Source organism: Megalobrama amblycephala, linkage group LG18 (genome assembly GCF_018812025.1).
Source record: "Megalobrama amblycephala isolate DHTTF-2021 linkage group LG18, ASM1881202v1, whole genome shotgun sequence".
In the NCBI taxonomy this organism is placed as follows: Eukaryota; Metazoa; Chordata; class Actinopteri; order Cypriniformes; family Xenocyprididae; genus Megalobrama; species Megalobrama amblycephala.
In genome coordinates, this window is record NC_063061.1 from 3,995,658 (window position 1) to 4,015,491 (window position 19,834).

At 37.8% G+C, this 19,834-nt stretch overlaps 1 pseudogene; it reads right to left on the reverse strand.

Annotated features, from left to right (window-relative positions):
* Positions 1-521: 521 nt before the first annotated feature.
* LOC125252752 overlaps positions 522-19,834 on the reverse strand; it is a 30,037-nt pseudogene continuing 10,724 nt past the window's right edge.

The window sequence follows — 19,834 nt, forward strand, 5'->3', positions numbered from 1 at the left end:
ATTTTAATGTTTTGGTGAACTAACCCTTTAAAAAATTCATGCAACAAAGCCATAATAGCAGACAAACATTTGTTTTAAAGGCAACCTTGTCCTCTGTATGTGCTCCACCATAAATTAGATTTTATTAATCTCCTCCATCTTATTGGAAACTTCATTATTGTTCTCAATAATAAAAAAAAGCTGTGTATTCATAAATATACTGACTTCATATCATTAGTAAATAGATTCTATTAAACAGTCAAATATTTAACATATTTATGTTGTTTCCACATTAATTTATCACATTGATGTAATGTGAAAATATATTGATAATTACAAAATTTAATGTTAGAAGCAATTACCTGTTATTAATTACAGAAGCCTTTAACTTAACTTAACTTGGCCTTTAACTTTATTTTATTTATTTTTTATTTTTTAAAGCAAATCGACAACCCTAGACCAAATATTTTTGATGCCACCATTACAGATCATGACGTGATCAGAAATAATTAAATGATTCAGAAATCAGAATTTTTTTTATATATTTCAGAAAAAAATGGCAACTAAATGTACAAGCTAATATTAGTCAGGTTGAAACGAACAACAAATTGTGTACATTTTTCGCAAAACCATTTTTATGTAAACTGTTGTATTCAGTTGAACTCAATGTAAGTATAGTTTTGTTACATATGTTTGTTCTGCTCATGTTTTACAAACAAGGTGTGCTGCAAACTGCTTGCTGGGTGCTTATTTTCCCGATTTGGCTCAGGTAGTTACAGGGAGGCTGATAGATCCTTATGTTTAGATGCTTAACAACTGTCCAAGAAACTGAACTTTGATTCTGTCACCTCTGACTAACAGTCTTTCTTCTCTCATCTGATCTGACGCATCAGTGTAGGTAGGAGTTGAGTGTGTTGATACTGCACTTTGTGATCTCTGAGCACTGGTCCTGGTTCTTCCTGATCCTGTAGAAATGCTCCACATAGTTGGATCGTCCCAGGAGCTCGACAAAATCCTCGTCGTGGGTGATAACAAGCAGCTGGAAGTTGCGTTGACGAGAACGACTCTTGATTATCCTGCAAAGAAACCAATGCATATCTTTTAGTTGGTAAAAGTGTCAAATAGAAAATAAAAGTTCTTGTTTTGTCATGTTAGCTCTTGTTTAAAGACTTGCTGTATTCATGTTTTTTTTAATAAAGACTTACTCCACCAGTGCGTGTGCCAAGGACTCTATATTTTCTCTGTCTAAATTGGTGGTGGGCTCATCCAGCGCCAGAATCCCACAGTTCAGACAGAACGTCTCAGCCAGAGCCAACCGTATTATGAGGGAGGCGAGAACCTACAGACAAACATGCTGTAAAGCCACAGATCTAAAAACATTCATTGATTTAATAAAACTCCTTTTATTTAACATACATTCCGATCTAGTGACTGACAGACCAATGAAATTATCAGCACCAGTCGATAATCTGGTCTGCCTGACTGTCAGCACCCTCTTCTCAGCTCAAATCTACCGACAGCTTCATCATAATATGCACTTCATAAATATTTTTAAGCGAATGAAAATATTGTGTAAATCACATTTGATTGGGAACCTTGGGTGATTCTAAGAGAGACTGAAAAACTTTTCATTAGAGAGATAGAGAAACACAAGATGGATGTAGCTGCTTTTTGACCTTTTGTCCAGCACTGCAACGTCCCCGCATGTCCAAAGCCGTGTCTCCTTTGACCATTACCACTCTATAGTTATAAGTCCTCCTTTTCAGTCCAGCAGAGGCGTTCTCATCCACATCAGAGCGAATCTCTACGTACTCAATGTCTGTGGGAGATCAGGAGACATACTCTTGACATTATGGCTAAAAGGTCAATAGATATAGTAAGTCTCAAACAGTCAAACAAAGATTTGACAGATTGTCAAGCAGGACTTTGAGCAGGGTTCCTCAAATCTGGTCCTAGAGGGCCACTGTCCTGCAGAGTTTAGTTCCAACCCAAATCAAACACACCTGAACAAGCTCAAAGTCTTTGGAGTAACTAGAAAATTGCAGAGAGGTGAGTCTGATCAGGGTCTAACTAAACTCTGGACTGTGGCCCTCCAGGGCTGGATTTGAGGAACCCTGACTTAAAGGGTTAGTTCACCCAAAAATGAAAATTGTCATTAGTCACTCTTATGTCGTTCCAAACCCGTAAGACTTTCGTTCATCTTTCGGAACACAAATTAAGATATTTTTGATGAAGTCCCTCCATAGACAGATATACATAACCACATGAGAATGAACCTCATTGGTTCTCGCACACGTCAAACAAACATGCTTGGGTTTCCGTTTACCATAACTGATGTGTGCAGTGATGAATGTTTATGTGAATAAAAGACAAAATTAAATATGTTCATCATATAATGTGATCGTGTCTCTTCAGAAAATTTGGACTAAACAGCTCAATTCATATGGATTCGTTTTACGATCTCTTTATGAACTTTCTGAAGCGTCAAAATGGTAACTGCATAGCTATGGAGGGACAGAAATCTCTCAGATTTCATTAAAAAGGTCTTCATTTGCATTCCGAAGATGAAAGAAAGTCTTACGGGTTTGGAACGACATGAGGGAGAGTAATTAATGACAAAATTTTAATGTTTGGGTGAACTAACCCTTTAAAAAGATTCATGCAAACAAAGCCATAATAGCAGACAAACATTTGTGTTTAAAGGCAGACCTTGTCCTCTGTATGTGCTCCGCCATAAATCTCTGATGATTTTATTAATCTCCTGCATCTTAATGCTGTGAAACTTCATTATTGTTCTGCAATAATAAAAAAAAAAGCTGTATGAATATCCATAAATACTGGGGATGCATGATATATCTGTACCATATCAAATCACTAACTGCTAATATAAGACTTATTAACTCTTTTATCACTTACCCCTATTATATAACTTTTTTTTTTTTTTTTTATGTTTGGTATTGGTCGATATTGATTATTTAGTTGTGCATGCTAGGCTTGTTGCGGTAATCGGTGTTACTGGTGTTAACGGTGTTTGGCCGTACACAGATTAAATTACTTCACCGAAGAAATAAAATCCATTTAGTTCAGTTGGACAACAGATGCTACAATTATCAACTGAAAGCGTCTGCTCTGCTCCATACAGCATGAGTGGCAGAGTCGTTGCACAGTGCAGCAAGAGTTAGATCATTTCACTGATCATGTGATGAGCGTAAGGGGCGATGACTGACAAGACGATGGCGTTCGATTTGGCGCTCCAATCCTGAGTGTCACTAACAAATATCTTGCAAAATGTGTGGTCAGTACTGCCGCTCCCTATACACATAGTACACATGATCGCAAGTGAATACAGAAATATTGCGTATAGAAAGCGGCTCCCTGATGCACGCAAATTATAGGCCTATACACAGAGTACGCGTGATCGCATGAGTGAGCGTGCATTCAAAGCAATTTCACCCACACCCACCACCCCCACCTGCTGTTGTCTCAAGTTTATATACCGTTGTGAAAATATCCTCACTGTGACATCCCTAGTGCATGCTTATTTTCATATATTTTCTGCATTCAGATTACATTTGCTATTATTTAATTCTCAATTAAAGTAAATCTTTAAAAACATTACTCTTCAGCTTCTTAATTTGAGATTACTTTTTCAAACTGTAAATTATAATTTTGTGATGCTTAAGTTTACTTAAAAATATTCTGTCATTTAATAAAACATGTCCATGAGTCTGATGGACTTTTCTTCAAGCCACTTCCTGGATGTCTTTGCAATTTGGGCAGGAGCATTGCATCTGACCATTCCTCTTTAGATAACTTTTCATTTTAGGAAAGCAGGCCATTCTGCAATAATCGCCTGTACTTTAAGGCATTAAATGATTTTTCTCAGTGAAGTAGCTCACCAATACCAGCAGCTAAAAAGGCTCCCCACACAATGACACTTTTCCTGCTTTACTGTGGCAGAGATGCACTTATTATATTTCTCAACAGATTTTTGAAAACACCGCTCTGGAGCATCACCATGCAACTTGTGTTTCATTGAGATTCATCACTCCACATGACCAAACTGAATCAAACTTCCCATATTCTGCCGAAAACTTCATTCTGTCTTTGATGTTTTTTCTGAGACAGCAATACATTTTTAAGTAGTGCATTTGCTTAAAGGTGCCCTAGAATTTAAAGTTGAATTTACCTCGGCATAGTTAAATAATTAGAGTTCTGTACATTGAAATGACATACAGTGAGTCTCAAACACCATTGTTTCCTCCTCCTTACATAAATTTGATTTGTGCAAAAGACCTCCGAAAAACAGGCGAATCTCAACATAACACCGACTGTGATGCAACAGTCAGGACCATTAATATGTACACCCCCGATATTTGCATATGCCAGCCCATGTTCAAGGCATTGGACAAGGCAGTATTAACGTCTGGAGGAGCACAGAGCCGAATCAACAGACTTTATGTAGGTAAGCAAGCAAGGACAATAGCGAAAAATGGCAGATGGAGCAATAATAACTGACATGATTCATGATATTATAATATTTTTAGTGATATTTGTAAATTGTCTTTCTAAACGTTTCATTAACATGTTGCTAATGTACTGTTAAATGTGGTTAAAGTTACCATCGTTTCTTACTGTATTCGCAGAGACCAAAGCCATGTAGTTATTTTCATTATTAAACACTTGCAGTCTGTATAATTCATAAACAACTATCAAACTCATTCAGAATCAAATGTAAACATCCAAATAAATACTATACTTACATGATCTGATATGCTGCATGACGAACACTTTGTAAAGATCCATTTTGAGGGTTATATTAGCTGTGTGAACTTTGTTTATGCAATGTATTTTAGAGTTGCGAGCTTGGGGGCGGGGAGCGCGAGCATTTAAAGGGGACACGCACAGAATCGGCGCATTTTTAATTATGCCCCAAAATAGGCAGATAAAAACCTTAATTATAAAAAATCTATGGGGTATTTAGAGCTGAAACTTCACAGACACATTCAGGGGCCACCTCAGACTTATATTACATCTTGTGAAAAAGGTTCTAGGGCACCTTTAAATTTGGCAAATTTGCTGACCAATAAGTTGTGCTTAAGACAATTAAAAGCTTAGCTTGTTTAGCAATTTTTTTTTTTTTTTGCCCAGGAGTGTGTGTATATGTATTGTGCATATACATAAACATTTGACCAATAATACAAAAACACTGGCAATTAAACTAAATGAAGACACACCGTTCTGATTGATTAGAACTGGTTTGTAAGAGTACAAATAATTTGACCAAATGTGAGAAAATACGGTAATTTGGTCAACTAGGTTTTTTTCCTTACCCTTTTATTAGAATTTATATTAGGCGAAATCTTGCATCTCAACATGGTGTGTCCTATCAGATTGCCACACTTCCTCTACTCTTCTGCACCGTCAGCAATGATGTTATCATGGTGAGAAGAACGGGTCAACTGGTTTAATGCGTGGCTCATTATTTCATTAGATAAAGCTGCTTTACTAGCCTGCACCCAAACAACGGCCTAGAAAGCAGAATACTATGGACAGCTGTCTGTGTGCGCTGTCCATTTCATCAGCTATTAAGAATATAAGTGACGTCACATGCATAAAAGCTAATTCTCAGCCTTGGCAAGTGTCCAATCAATCTATATAAGTGACAGTAATTAGCGATTATAGAGATTTCTAATAGTTAGGTTTGGTTTTTCGTACCAGTTGTTGACTAATATGGGTTTTCCATTGACCACTGGTGTGAAAGAATCTGCTTCTAGAATTTTCAGTAGATATCTAAAGATATTTTGGATTGCTGGAATAAACCAAATGTAAACTTCAGCTATCTATTTCAGAAGGAAAGAATGTTTTCTGTGTGTGTGCCCCCTAATGCCAGGGTCAGTGCCACAAAGGCCCTGTTTACACCTGATAATAAGATGTGTTTTGGTCGATCGGATAATTGATAACTTATAACATGAAAGTAAGGTTAATAATATAACTTATAGAACAAAATTTTCAGAATTTTCAATGGTACCACATGGAAGAGAAATGTCACAAGACCTGAGAAAGAAATTTCTTTACACCAGAAAGGTGAAGGCTACAAGAAGATCAGCAAAGCTTTACTTATCAGTTACTTATCTAGATAGATGTTGCAAAATGTCGCCAATTTGTTCATTCCGTGCCTAGATGACTTGGTGCTGTCATTAAAAATCATGGAGGCCATACAGTGTACTAGATGAGTACTTCCTTCAGAAATGTGTCAACTCCACTGAACTTATCTTCTTTGGTTGTGCTCATAAAACATTAAATGTAGTCGAGAGTTAACCAAAATGGGGATAAAATTATTATTTTAAGCAATATTTACTGAAATTTCCCTAAAAAGAATACACGAAAACAATTTTTTTTTTATCCAATGATAGGACACATCCGGTGTTTGCTAGAAGCTGTGACAAACCCTGAAACCTTGAAAGAATATGTTGTGGTTTTAAGAGAGTTGTGCAATTTGGCCTAAATACTATTTCTGGCGCAAACTGAAAACAGTCCAAAATAGATATTATGCAATAAATGCTGTTGATTTATGAATTTATTCACAATTGAGCAGTAATAAGTAACTAATAGACCACTATAGCTACTTTGTCTCCAGGACTTATTATTCAATATTTGGAGTGAAATAACTATACTGACAATTGTAATCAATTATTTAGTAAAGAAAAGTTTTTGACAATTTACAAATTGAAGAAATTGAAAACGAATGCCTGAAAAAGTCAGGATAACAAATCTTCACTGAAGATAGGTAGATGACGGCAGAACGATTTAGACACCCACAGGTCTGCTGATGTAACTTCTGTGAAGACACAGGACGATATTAATCTAAACCAGTGATGATGATGATTTGTGACTTCCTCTGTATATTCCTCAACGGAAACCAGCAACATCCTTTCGACCACCATTTTTTTATATTAATGCTTAATGCTTTAATAATGTTGATGAAATTGTGTATTTATGCAGGCAGAGACCAATGAAAACTAGCTAAAATTTGGACAGGCAAATTAATGTATATTGTACAAAGATCTCGATCTGGTCAGTGCTCATGCCTCGACACGCTTAGCCAGGGTGTTCAGGAAAGTGAAAGTCAACATTAAAATTTTATCTGATTCAGTATATTTCACAAAGGAACTGAATTTAGTGTTAGTACTAGTCTCACAATTGTGTGGAAAAATGTCATATTCCAGTGTATTTGCCCATGTGACATCACATCACAGATCCTGCAATACCCAAACAAACTGCTTTTGGAGCTTGGTTAAATGCTTTGTTTTTAATGCTATGGAACTTCCAGGATCTTTTAATGGTACAAAGACCTTTTATGTGTCAAAAGATTAAGGAAAATTTGATTTATCATATTATGAACCCTATAAACTACAATAACAATCAAAGGCATTTCCTACAAATAAAAAGATGCAGTCTTCTTTTTTTATTACTTTTCTGCATTTTTACCTATGTTCTTTGTAGCTTTTTCTAATTTTATTGGGTATCGCAGTACTGTGATTATTGTTTGCTCTTATATGAAAAATTGCTTTCTATGTTTCTCATCTGCTGAACAATTTCTCAGGACTTTCCGAATCACTTTTATACAAAAATGTGTATATTGTGTAATATATTGTTTTGGACTGAGTTTTGTATATATTACAATATAATTCTACTTATACTATCAACACCTAACCATTGCTATGGTTACAATCATGGTAGCGTCTTTTTGGGGAGTCCCTGTGATATCAAGTCCACCAGTTAGTGATGATTCAACTGCATCATTAGTGCTAAAAGGTTGAGTCAGACTTCCTTCAGTCTAGGTAACCACGTACATGCCCTATTGCTGAGTGTTGCTTCTTACTGTCTGCCGAAACACATCAAAACCAAACCTACACACTCACAAACCGCTACCTGAAACTACCCTTCAGAAAACTCCTGATAACCTACTTACTGGTCTAGAGCTTTATAGTAGATGTCTAGGTCTTTATTGGCCAACTCTGTTGTTCTCATGACAATCATTTTGTCTCTGTAGAGATCCTCGGCCCCCCCAATACTGATCCTCACTGAGCTCTTTACGAAAACGGAGGATCTCGTCCTCGTAGCCTTTCTGTCGACCGAGAGCCACACTGCGGTTCTTTTTCAGGTCCTCCAACTTTCGCTCCACTTCTCACCGCTCACTTGACAACAGAAGAAACACTCTTTAAGATACACACTAATTTGAACTCTCACACTTTGTAAAAAATTATACAAACTAGTAGGCATTTACATAATTTAGTTAGTGAGATTAATTCATTTAGAGTTATGGAAACCAAAGTACATACTCGGCATATTGTCTATTGAGACTCTGAAAGTGTGTCAAACATTGTCAGGACTTCCTAACTGGTACTTGGTAGTTTGTGTTTGTGTGATCTCATACTTCCTCAGCTGCACGACTTGCATGTTGCCCATCTCCTTAAGCAAGGCTTCACGTTTTCTAGACACCTCTTTCAGCTCCTCCACACGCTTACGTAAGGTCAAGTTATCCTGTAGCCAGCGTTCTTGAACCTGTTAAAAAAATCCCACAATCATATATCCACAAACAAAATGGAAAACAGAAAAACATATGTTTCATTTTAGGAAAAACAGAAATGTAAGCACATTACGACAACACAAGCGTTCAGATGTGGATTGCTGAACAAGTGGGCTCAGCTGGTTAATCAGCTAAAAATTTTGCAATTTCAAATTACCACCTGACAACTGCATCCAAAAGGCTGATTAAGAAAAATAAGATGACTTTTTCAGAATAACAATGACAGGAATTTCAGATTTGATGAGTGACCTTAAAATAATGCAGATTATTAAATATTTCTTAATTTTACATTAAACATTTCTGTTTAACTTTTCTGAATCTTTAAACTTTTATTTCCAGGATTAAATCCTGGATTTAAATTGTCTAAGACTTTTGGCTTCCTTTATATATGCCATCAGCCAATTATTTAGATATTAGTTAACAAAATCAACAATGTTTGAACAAAGCTGGAGGTTCATGCTGACATTTCATTCATTAGCCTCTTTCACACCATTAAGCGCTTTTTTTCTGTACATTTTTGGTCAACAAAGTCCCTGCTTGCACAACATCAGCTCTACGCAGGTGTGAAAATTATTAGAAATTTGTCTTAATCTGCTGACATTTGCATCTCTTCCTAGATTATTTATTTATTTATTTATTGGTGTTTGCGTGTCTGCATTTTAATTTTGTGAATAGTAGGCCTATGCAACAACAAAACAAAAACACATGAAGCTTTGCTTGACCTTCTGAGTGTCAATATCTTGTCGGATGTTGCCCATGTCTTTATTGGTCTTCTCTCTATGTTTTTCAGCCTCGTGTAGTTGTTTGTCCACCTCTTGTAGCTCAGTTTCTTTTTGCTAAATAAGAAAAAGTCAAAGAAAATAAAGGGGAAAAAAACGTGCATATATTAGGAGGTGTCTTTGCCCTCTTCAATGAGATCTCTTTTTCAAGGTAAGACTTTTTCCTTGATTGCATTTATCTAAAAGAAAGTGTAAACTTTTATATTTAAGCAATACTTTGTCTCTTAAAGGTGTAAAGAGATGTTTTGTTTTATCATTTTTGCAATATTACTTGAAACTGTCTTTCTAATGTAAAAGACTATTTATTGGTGTAATAATATTAATATACATCATCTGTGCACGAGGTAGGGCCTTAAAAACATCAGCCAATTCGTAAAATTGGCCCTCTGGCTTGTCAATCACTGCCGTGACGTTCCTTGTGAGAGACGTGCGCGGATTGGCCCTCTGGCTTGTCAATCACTGCCATGACGTTCCTTGTGAGAGACGAGCGCGGTTGCGCGCTCCAGTAACTTTCCACACTCCACAGGCGCCCCATGCAATGATTTTGTCCGGAGACAGGAGTAACAACTGCAGATTATGAGTTACCTGCGGTGAGTCCGACATAATGAATCCACTCACACGATACAGCGAATGCCGGTGGTAAACACTCATGTTCCAATAAGTGTTTACGAGTTTTGGGAGGCGTTCCTTCGAAGGAGGGGGGTTGTTCTTACGCATGCGCTCATTTCAAAAACTCAGTAACAGTCTTTGGACTCTCAGTCGACGAAAAAATCCTCTTTATCACCTTTAAAGTAAAAATCCACAACCTTTCATGCAAGACATTGTGGATAATAATTTTACAGAAAACTTAATAAATGAGTCACATACAACCTAAAACAAAAATGCAAAAACAAGTAAACCCACACCTTTTCTTGCCCTTCTGCCTGTTTCTGCATCCTGCGCTTGGCAAGGTCCTGTTTCTCTATCTGGAGCTTCTCCAGAGTTGCAGCTAGAGGAGACGTCTGCTCCTTTGCATCCTAATAAACAAATCACGAAACAACAGTAAAAATATGATTACACCACCGTTCTAAAGTCTGGGCTCTCTAAGATTTTATGTTTTTGAAAGAATTATCTTATGCTGGCCACAGCTGCATTTATTTGATCAAAAATACAGTAAAAACTGTTGGAATTATTATTACAATTTCAAATAACACTTTTCTATTTTAATATACACTGCCCAGCCAAAAAAAAAAAAAGGTTGAAATGGAAATAAATGTGAGGTTATTTCCATCAAGAGGTGATTACATTTTTGATCTTGTATTGACAATGCAAGAGGTGAGCACTCTGTAAAGTCTGCTCCAGCACATCCCAAAGACTTTCAATGAATTTAAGGTCTGGACTCAGAGGTGCCAATTCACGTGTGAAAATGATTCTTCATGCTCCCTCCTAACCATCCTTTCACAATTTGAGCCTAATGAATCTTGAGATTGTCATCCTGGAGTATCATGGCTCCTACATGTGTGTTTAAGAAATGAAAAGCTACACACTCCATCAATTAGGTGTAGAAGAACTGTTGCTAATCATATAACATGCTACAAACATAATAATCACTGCAATAATGATCCAATCATAAACTCTTAAGCATTTGCCAATTCAAATCCAAACAGTGACTTCTTTTTGGCCGGGCAGTGTATTTTAAATCTAATTCATGCCTGTAATTTTCAGCAGCCATTATACTACTATACTAATATGCTTATTTAATGCTCAAACATTTCTTTTTCTTATAAATGTTGAAAACAATTGTGCTGGTTTCAGATTATTTGATGAAAAAACAAAACAAAACAAAACAAAACAAAAAAAAACATGAACATAAATATTCATTTTTTTATGTGTATTACTGTCATTTTTTTATCAGTTTAATGCATTATTTGCAGAATTATTGCAAAAAATAACCCACATGTATGCTTTCATATGTTCACTCAATGCTGAGTCAGGAGCTGATGCTATGGTAACAGTACACCACAGCACCACACAACTAGGTAACTGCTGGTTTATCAGTGTGTGACTGCACAAACATGAACCACTGACAAACAAGAACAACTGACACCCCGCTCAAGAAAAGAAAAAGAAAAAAAACAAAAAAAAGAGAGAAAAAAAAACCTGAGAACCTGGGGCCAAAACAATATCAAGATTATAAAATCTGTCAAATGTGTTCAGAGAAGCCCAGCCAGCCACTACATAAATATCCTCCAAGGATGCTCCTTTAAACAAAGCCTGGGAAAAAGTGACACCCTAGTAAAGTGTGTATGAATGACCAGAGGCAAAGATAACCCACACGCCTCATAAGCTTTAAAAATAGCACCCAATGCGACATCCTTTGCTTAGTAGCAGCAGCTCCTCTGCTATGGCCACAGTGGTCTCGTGTAGCCAGACGGTAGAAGGTCTGGACTCCATAGCAGTTTTAATTGGCCACAGACCACCCAAGAGGACGTCTGACTGACATGTAAAGCCCGGGACACACCAAGCTGATGATTGACGGTAGGACAACGTTGGGCTGTTTTTAAGCTTCGGCCGACTTAGGGTGTTTTCATACCTGAACGTTTGTTTCAGAACGTAGTGCATTTTCTCCCTTGGCTTGGTTCGTTTAGGACATGTGTGAACACAGCAATCACTCTCGGACCCGCACCAAAACAATCGCTCCGAGATCGCCTGAACGAGGTGGTCTTGGCCCGATTGCAAATGAACTCTGGAGCGGTCCGCTTGTGGTGTGAAGGCAATCTGACCCTAGCGGACCAACAAACCAAACAATATCATATTTCATAACGGGAAATGTGTTATATAAAATGCAGCAGTGTTTGATTCTGTGAGTGAGCACATTAGTTAAGGCTATTGCAGAGCGCCTCTTCATCTTAAAACGTTGTGTAAACGTACTTCTCCATTCAAGAACGCTGTCCCAACAAAGCCTTGAGCCTCAAAGCCACGACAGCGCTGGGAGAGATTGTGCTTGAATTGATTCAGCATGTAGAATTGGCGTTGGGCCGTCGGTGAGAGAGAAGAGTCTGATTGGCTGTTCAGTTTAGTGAACGATTAAGTGCAAGAGAATAATAGCAAAATAGGGAGCAAAGAAGTTAAGACGGTAGAGACAGAAGCTGTTCTAATTTTACGTCATTTTACCTGTGTGTTCCTGGGCTATTATTTTTAATGTTAACACGAGCGGAGTGGAATAAAGAAAGTGATTAGCATGATTGATATTCAAAACGGTAAGCACACACTGCTTTTTGAATGACGAATATTGATGAATAAATCTGCAGAAATAGGCTGTTGTAAGAACACGACACAAATTCAACCAATCAAATGACAACTTTGAAATTCCTGAAGTGTTTCCCATTTTGTGTGACATATGCATCAGATGATCAGCCAACGGTCCATGGACCTGAGGCAGAGACTATGGCCACAGAAGCAAACAAACAGCTGCTCAGACTTACACTTACGGCTTGTATGGTCAAAGTAAACCTTTAACCTATGAGGTCGACGAACGCACTGACAGGTTCTGTTGGATTTTTTTCACATAGCAGTGAAATTGACTTAAAATGCACCGAACCAGGCAAAGCCTATGCAACCTTTTACATTATCCCAAGACTCAAAGGGTGGAGAAGAAAAGGGCAGCAACATAACAACCTGGGAGCAAAATGAAGTTGATGCAACCTTGGGTATGTATCCTAACCTAGGTCACAACAAGACCTTCACCTGACCAGAAGCAAAACCCATACAAGGGCTGCAGCTGATTCCAATGGCTCAAATGGAGAATCCGTTAAACCTTCCAAAACCACAGATAAATCCAATGAGGGAACATGTACAGAGCGGCAAGGTCTTAGCTGCCTCACCCCATGTATAAACCAGAAAACCAGAGTCAAGCCACAGGCAGTGAATCAAATCAAACTGTCAATCTCTGCACCAAGATGCAATAAGCCAACACTTTAAGGCACATACGTGCCTCATAGAGGGTTTCCTAGAATTTAAGATGGTTTTACTTATCTCAGAGGAAAGACCAGATCTAATCAAAGGCCAAACACAAAGATTCCACATCCGTGATGAGGATGCCGCCACTGCTGCACCAGAGCATCTTTTCCCAGAAGTAATGTAGAGGACAGACATAACCGAAAAGGGGACTGGACTGTTTTTCTGGAAGCAAAAAACTTCACCCTATACTCTCTGGCCCTCAACCCGTGCCTCAAGAGTAAATTTGCTTCCAGGTTTAACTGACCTGGGACATGGATCGCCCTTAATGACAGAAACTTCTTCATTATTCTTTGCTCAGAGTAGAATGCAACTCGCTAACCTACACTTTGGGAGAGAACATATTTCCTCTTGACAGTTCAGATACGAGATCACACAGATGTGTCCATCCTCACCAACACATGGCAACTTCAAAAGTCTGGAAGAAAATAGACTAAGCCCAGAAACAACCATCATCATCAGGCAACTTATGTGCCAGTTGAAGGATTAGTTCACTTTCAAATTAAAATATCCTGATAAGTTACTCACCCCCATGTCATCCAAGATGTTTATGTCTTTCTTTCTTCAGTCAAAAAGAAATTAAGGTTTTCGATGAAAACATTCCAGGATTATTCTCCTTATAGTGGACTTCAACGGACCCCAAACGGTTGAAGGTCAAAATTACAGTTTCAGTGCAGCTTCAAATGGCTTTAAACGATACCAGATGAGGAATAAGGGTCTTATCTAGCGAAACGATCTGTCATTTTGTAAAAAAAAATAAAAATGTATATGCTTTATAAGCACAAATGTTCTAGCTTCCACCAGGCTGCCTTCCGTATTCTTCAAAAAGCTTCCGCTGTATGTCCTACACTTTCCCTATTTAACTTATGGAACTAACATGGCGCCAGTTCCGTTTTTGCGTAATTTGAATACAGAAGGCAGTCTGGTGGAAGCTAGATATTTGACTTCATAACTTGTTTAAATTTTTTTTATACAAACACATCGCTTCACTTCAGAAGGCCTTTATTAACCCCCCCTGGAGCCGTGTGGAGTACATTTATGATGGATGGATGTGGATGGAAGCACTTTCTTTAGCTCATACTTGTGGGTCCTGTTCACTGCCATTATAAAGCTCAGATGCGTCAAGAAATGCATTCATATTTCTTTGATTATGTTCATCAGAAAGAAGAAAGTCATATACACCTAGGATGGCTTGAGGGTGAGTAAAGCTTGGGCTAATTTTCATTTGAAAGTGAACTAATCCTTTAAGATGATTGGCCTTCCACAGAGGCAACGGTCTCGATCATCTTGCAACAACAGATTGAACCTGGAGGAAAGCCCTGGGTCTAAACTGGGTTTTCATTGAAAACAAGTCTGACAGCACCAGTGTTTAACTCTGTCTGCGGTGAGAATGCCAGCAGGGACATACTCTCCATGACTGTTGAATCACAACTGAAGTGGCCTCATAGGGTGCAGGCCCAGCAGAATCACTGGGGACATTACTGCTATAAGACCTAATAGTCAGGAGACACAAACCCACATTGACCATAGGCCCTGCTTTGAAATGACTCAGAGGCAGAATGCCTGAATGCAAGCAGGTGACAAACATGCCCACATTGCGCATTTGTTGCAATCCAGAACCACTCCAAGAAAAAATTTTTTAATGCCTTGGCAACAAGATGCCTTTCAGGGGGTTTAGTTTCAATCCAAGACCCCGCAAATCAGAACCACATCTGAGGGTGTTTCTATAAAGTCAGCTAATAATGTAGCGTCGAGTGAACCTATGTAAGGCAACTTTTCTCATTATGAATCAAAGGGAAATTTAAGTGCAGCAATGTTTCTCACTCGAATGTCTCGGTGGAGCGTTTGGATTTCAGTGGAGAACTCCACACACTGCTCCTCCAATTGTTGACGTTTCTGCATGTTGCTAGAAATCTGGAGCTTTTCTCCACGGATCTCGTTTACACTGCTCCTCAAGGCCTGGATCTGCTCCTGCTGGTCCTGGATCAGTTTCCTTTTCAGCTCAATCTTACTGCAGGCTACACACAAGGAGCATTACATGGAGACACAGTGATGAACAGGGACAAATCAGGTGTTACAATTGATTTTACCAGTATTTGGGTATTTGACATGAAATACTTTATGTTGACATGTCCTGTGGTGTGACATGCTACATCTAAAATTAATTTTAATAGCATTTTGCTAACACTTTTATATTAAAGGGTTAGTTCACTCAAAAATGAAAATTATGTACTACGTCAGAATGCCGACTTATTATTGGCCGGCTCCTGCGTCAGCATCACACGCATACTTTGTGCTGCTCACGTGTACAGCTTTGGCCAATACTGAGTCGGCATTTGGCGTTTGGACGTAAACACGTAAGCACTGCACTGTGTTTACTACGTCAATAGCATAGGAGACTGACAGGGAAGAGAAGAAATTAGATTAAGTCATTTTTTTGTTTTTGCGCACAAAGAGAATTTTCGTCGCTTCATAAAATTAAGGTTGAACCACTGTAGTGATGTGGACTATTTTAACATTTTCTTTAGTACCTTTCTGGACCTTGACAGTTATAATTAAATTGCTGTCTATTGAGGAGTCAGAGAGCTCTCGGATTTCATCAAAATGTCTTAATTTGTGTTCCGAAGAGGAACGAAGGTCTTACGGGTGTGGAACAACATGAGGGTGAGTAATTAATGACAGAATTTTTATTTTGGGGTTAAATAACCCTTTAACAATGCATGCAGTTTTTATGAGTTCAAAATAAATTGAGGGCCTATCATATGATTATTTATCATGACATTACAACAGCAAATAAACATTTAAAACATTAAGGACTGGTTTCACAGACAGGGCTTAGATTAAGCCAGGAGTAGGCCTTAGTTAAATTAAGACATTTAAGTAGTTTTTATAAACTTGCCTTAGAAAAAAAACATTACTGGTGCATCTTGAGACAAAACAATGGCACTGACATATTTTAATGTTTGAGCAGGTTGCTTTCAGTTAACATAGCTCAAACATGCATTTTAGTCTAGGACTAGATTTAAGCCTTGTCTGTATCTCTGTCTGTCTGTCTGTCTGTCTGTCTATCTATCTAGGTTGGTCATTCTGTCTATCTGTTAATACAGTACATACAATTTATACAAGATATACAATTTTCCTTATATATTTATATATAATAGAATATAAACATCAAAGAACAAATGACAAATGATGTACATGACCATTCAAAAGTTTGGGCTCAGTAAGTTTTTTTTTTTTTTTAAAGAAATTAATACTTTTATTCAGCAAAAGACTAAATTCAACACAGTAAAGGCATTTATGATGTTACAAAAGATTTCAAATGCAGTTTGAATTGTTCTTTTGTTCAAATGTTCTTTTGAACTTTCTATCCACAAAGAATCCTGAAAAAGTACCACGGTTTCCACAAAAATATTATGCAGAACAACTGTTTTAAGCAATACCAAATCAGCATATTAGAAGTGATTTCTGAAGGATCATATGCCATTGAAGACTGGAGTAATGATGCTGAAAATTCAGCATTGTCATCACAGGAACTAATTAGACTATATATATATATATATATATATATATATATATATATATATATATATTAAAGCAGAAAATATTTTAAATTGTAATAATATTTCAATTTTTGATTTTGAAATAAATGCAGTCTAGGTGAGCATAAGAGACTTCTTTTTTCTAAAACTGAAATCTTACTGACCCCAAACTTTTAAACAGGAATGTACATTCACATGATATATACATTCACATTCTACATTAACTGCTGAACGTACTGGTGTCCAGGCGGAGTTGGGTCTCTTGTTTCTCCTGGCTGACCTGCTGCATGGTGCGGCTGAGGTCAACTCCCTGCAGCCTGGCTGCATGTTGAGCGATCTTTCTCTCTACATCCTTCAGGTCAAGCTACATATAACAAGAAACATTCTGATTACGCACAGTTGAATAAAAATACTGCTTGTTAAGTTGTGACACATTGATTACTGTTTACAAACACAAACACAAATGAACAAATCCTTTAAGAAATGCTTTGTTTGTAATTAGATAAGCACACATTTTTTCCCAGCACTTCAAATGTTATTTTTAATGTGATGACAATATTTGTTCATCCTTCTGAGATTGTCCCCATTTGTAAAACCAAATGATTCAATATGTAGGAAATCCAATATTTGATAGAAAACACTCATTTAAAAATAAAAAGACATAATTACCACTATAACCAGCAGATGACATTTACTACTACATATACTATGCATGACTATTTAAGTGACTATATTCTGATTATAAACTAAGTATTACACTATTGATGTTCAACACACCAGCAAGTGACATTTCACCGGAAGCATGAATTTTCATATTTTCTTCTTGAATCCCTGTGTTCAGGACGTTTCTGGGCTGCACCCTTTGGCCAGTGGGTGTGTATCCTCTGCAAATAATGATGCGTGGTGCAGGTGAGGGTGGGACTTTATCGTATGATTCTAAACAGCTGGCTAATGTTTTGCTAATTGTTAACTGCTGTCTGTAACTCGACAGATTACTAGGCATTGTAATTATGTTTTTATTGACGAGACATAATTGTTTATTAGTGTGCTAGACCGAAGATGACTAAACTCACTTGCAAATTACAACCAGTCATATAACTATTAATGTAACAGTTCTTTTGTATACACAAAAAAATGCTATTTATGCACAAAAAACAATATTTGAAAAAATATTTGCAAAACAGCTCATCTTCCTACTGGTATTCTCTCGAGTCGTTGGGAATCACAGTACTGCAGTATGTGACTGTTCTAGGTGATTAATAAATAAGTCTTTAAATATTTGTTGTATTGTTCTTGATGTGCTGCATTTTACTGGATTTTATTTTCTGCATTTAGGCTGACTGGAGATGAGCTTAAACCTGAAAGCGATCCATGAGGGAGACGTCCTGCAGACAGGCCTTGGCTGTGTCTTCCTCAGACATCAGTGTGCACAGCAGTGTCTCCTGCTCCTCAGTGTCTCCTTTCAGCTTCTCAATGTCTCGATTCACACGCTGGAGTTTATTTCTGAGCTCTGGCAGCTCTTTCTCCTGGAGATCTACTATGGACTGCCTGTCAGTACAAAATGATTCATTAATATCAGTATAAAGGGTGGATGGATGCATGGAGGAGTAAACAAGTGAATGGATAGATGGAAGGATAAGGGAATGAATGGGTAATGAAGGGGTGGATTCTGGAATCCACTGCCGCTTCAATATATATCTTTTAAGTTATTAACATTTATATTTCTGTTAAATTATTTGAATGACTTAACAATATATGATAACAGAAAAGAACATGTTATCAGTATGTTTTGGGGAAAGTTTCCTGCTGAGAGCAGAGCTCAGATCAACTTCAGCCTTGAAGAAGCTGTGAATCATGTGTATCTGTGTATGTGTACTAAGAGTTTTGTGCAGGTCCCTTTGTACTGGACAACTGGCATTCTGCTTGAGACCAGCAGACGCCACATCATGACCCCAAAAGGACATCCGGTACCTAAATCCAGGGTCCCCCTCGTCATCACCGTGACGAAGGGAGATATGCTTCTTACTATCTGTCCACGTGTGGAAAATTTCTAATCTTGTCTATTTTTCTTAGCCAATCAGAATCATCCAACCTGAAGTAATGACGTAGTTAGTTGACTCTGTTAGAGTATAATTGTTGTGGAAATGTGAATGTACGCAGAGCGGCCTACGAACTCCTTGGGAGACTTGAAGCTGGCTTCTGCTGATGAAACTGCAAACTATTCTTCATTAAATTTTTCTTCAATTTATTTTTTTTAAAACTTTGACTCCGGGTCTTTATTCAACATATCTGGTTTCAAGGGTCCTAAACTGTTTATCCCCAACAGTTTATGGTGGAGAATGCGGGCAATCATTCTTTGGTGACATCCCTGGCTAAACAAAAAAACAAGGTAGGAAGCTGTTTTATTATTTTGTTAGGGCTGTCTGGTTGGAAGGTTTGAGAGAACTGGGAAGTGAGACGGTGAGTTTACGTACACACTCAGACGTGAGTGTGGTGCACCAGATCATTAGATACAGGCTGGTGTCACGCCATCTGAGGGAGATGGTGGGTGATAACTCCACTCCATTGAGGGGTTGGAGGACTCCACTCCATTGAGGTGGTCGGAGGAACACTGGAAGCCAGAGGCAGAAGGTGTTGAAATAACTCCTTCCTAGTGAAGGGTAGGAGGTCACTAGTAAGCCAGTTTGCTACTAGTGTCTCATGAACCAAAGTTCTCTGACTCTTCCATTCAGACAGGGGCGCCCCGAATTTAGTGATTCAGGTTAGAGACTAAGCTTTTAGTTAAATACGATGAAATAGAGATAGGGTTGGTTGGTCAAGGATGCATCAGGAACGATCCCAACGAAAATAAAATTGTAACCCTAATTTGATTGGACCAGTATATGTAACTGTGATTTTGGAGTATACTCTGCAGTTTCATCAAGCAGAAGCCAAAGCTGTGTTGT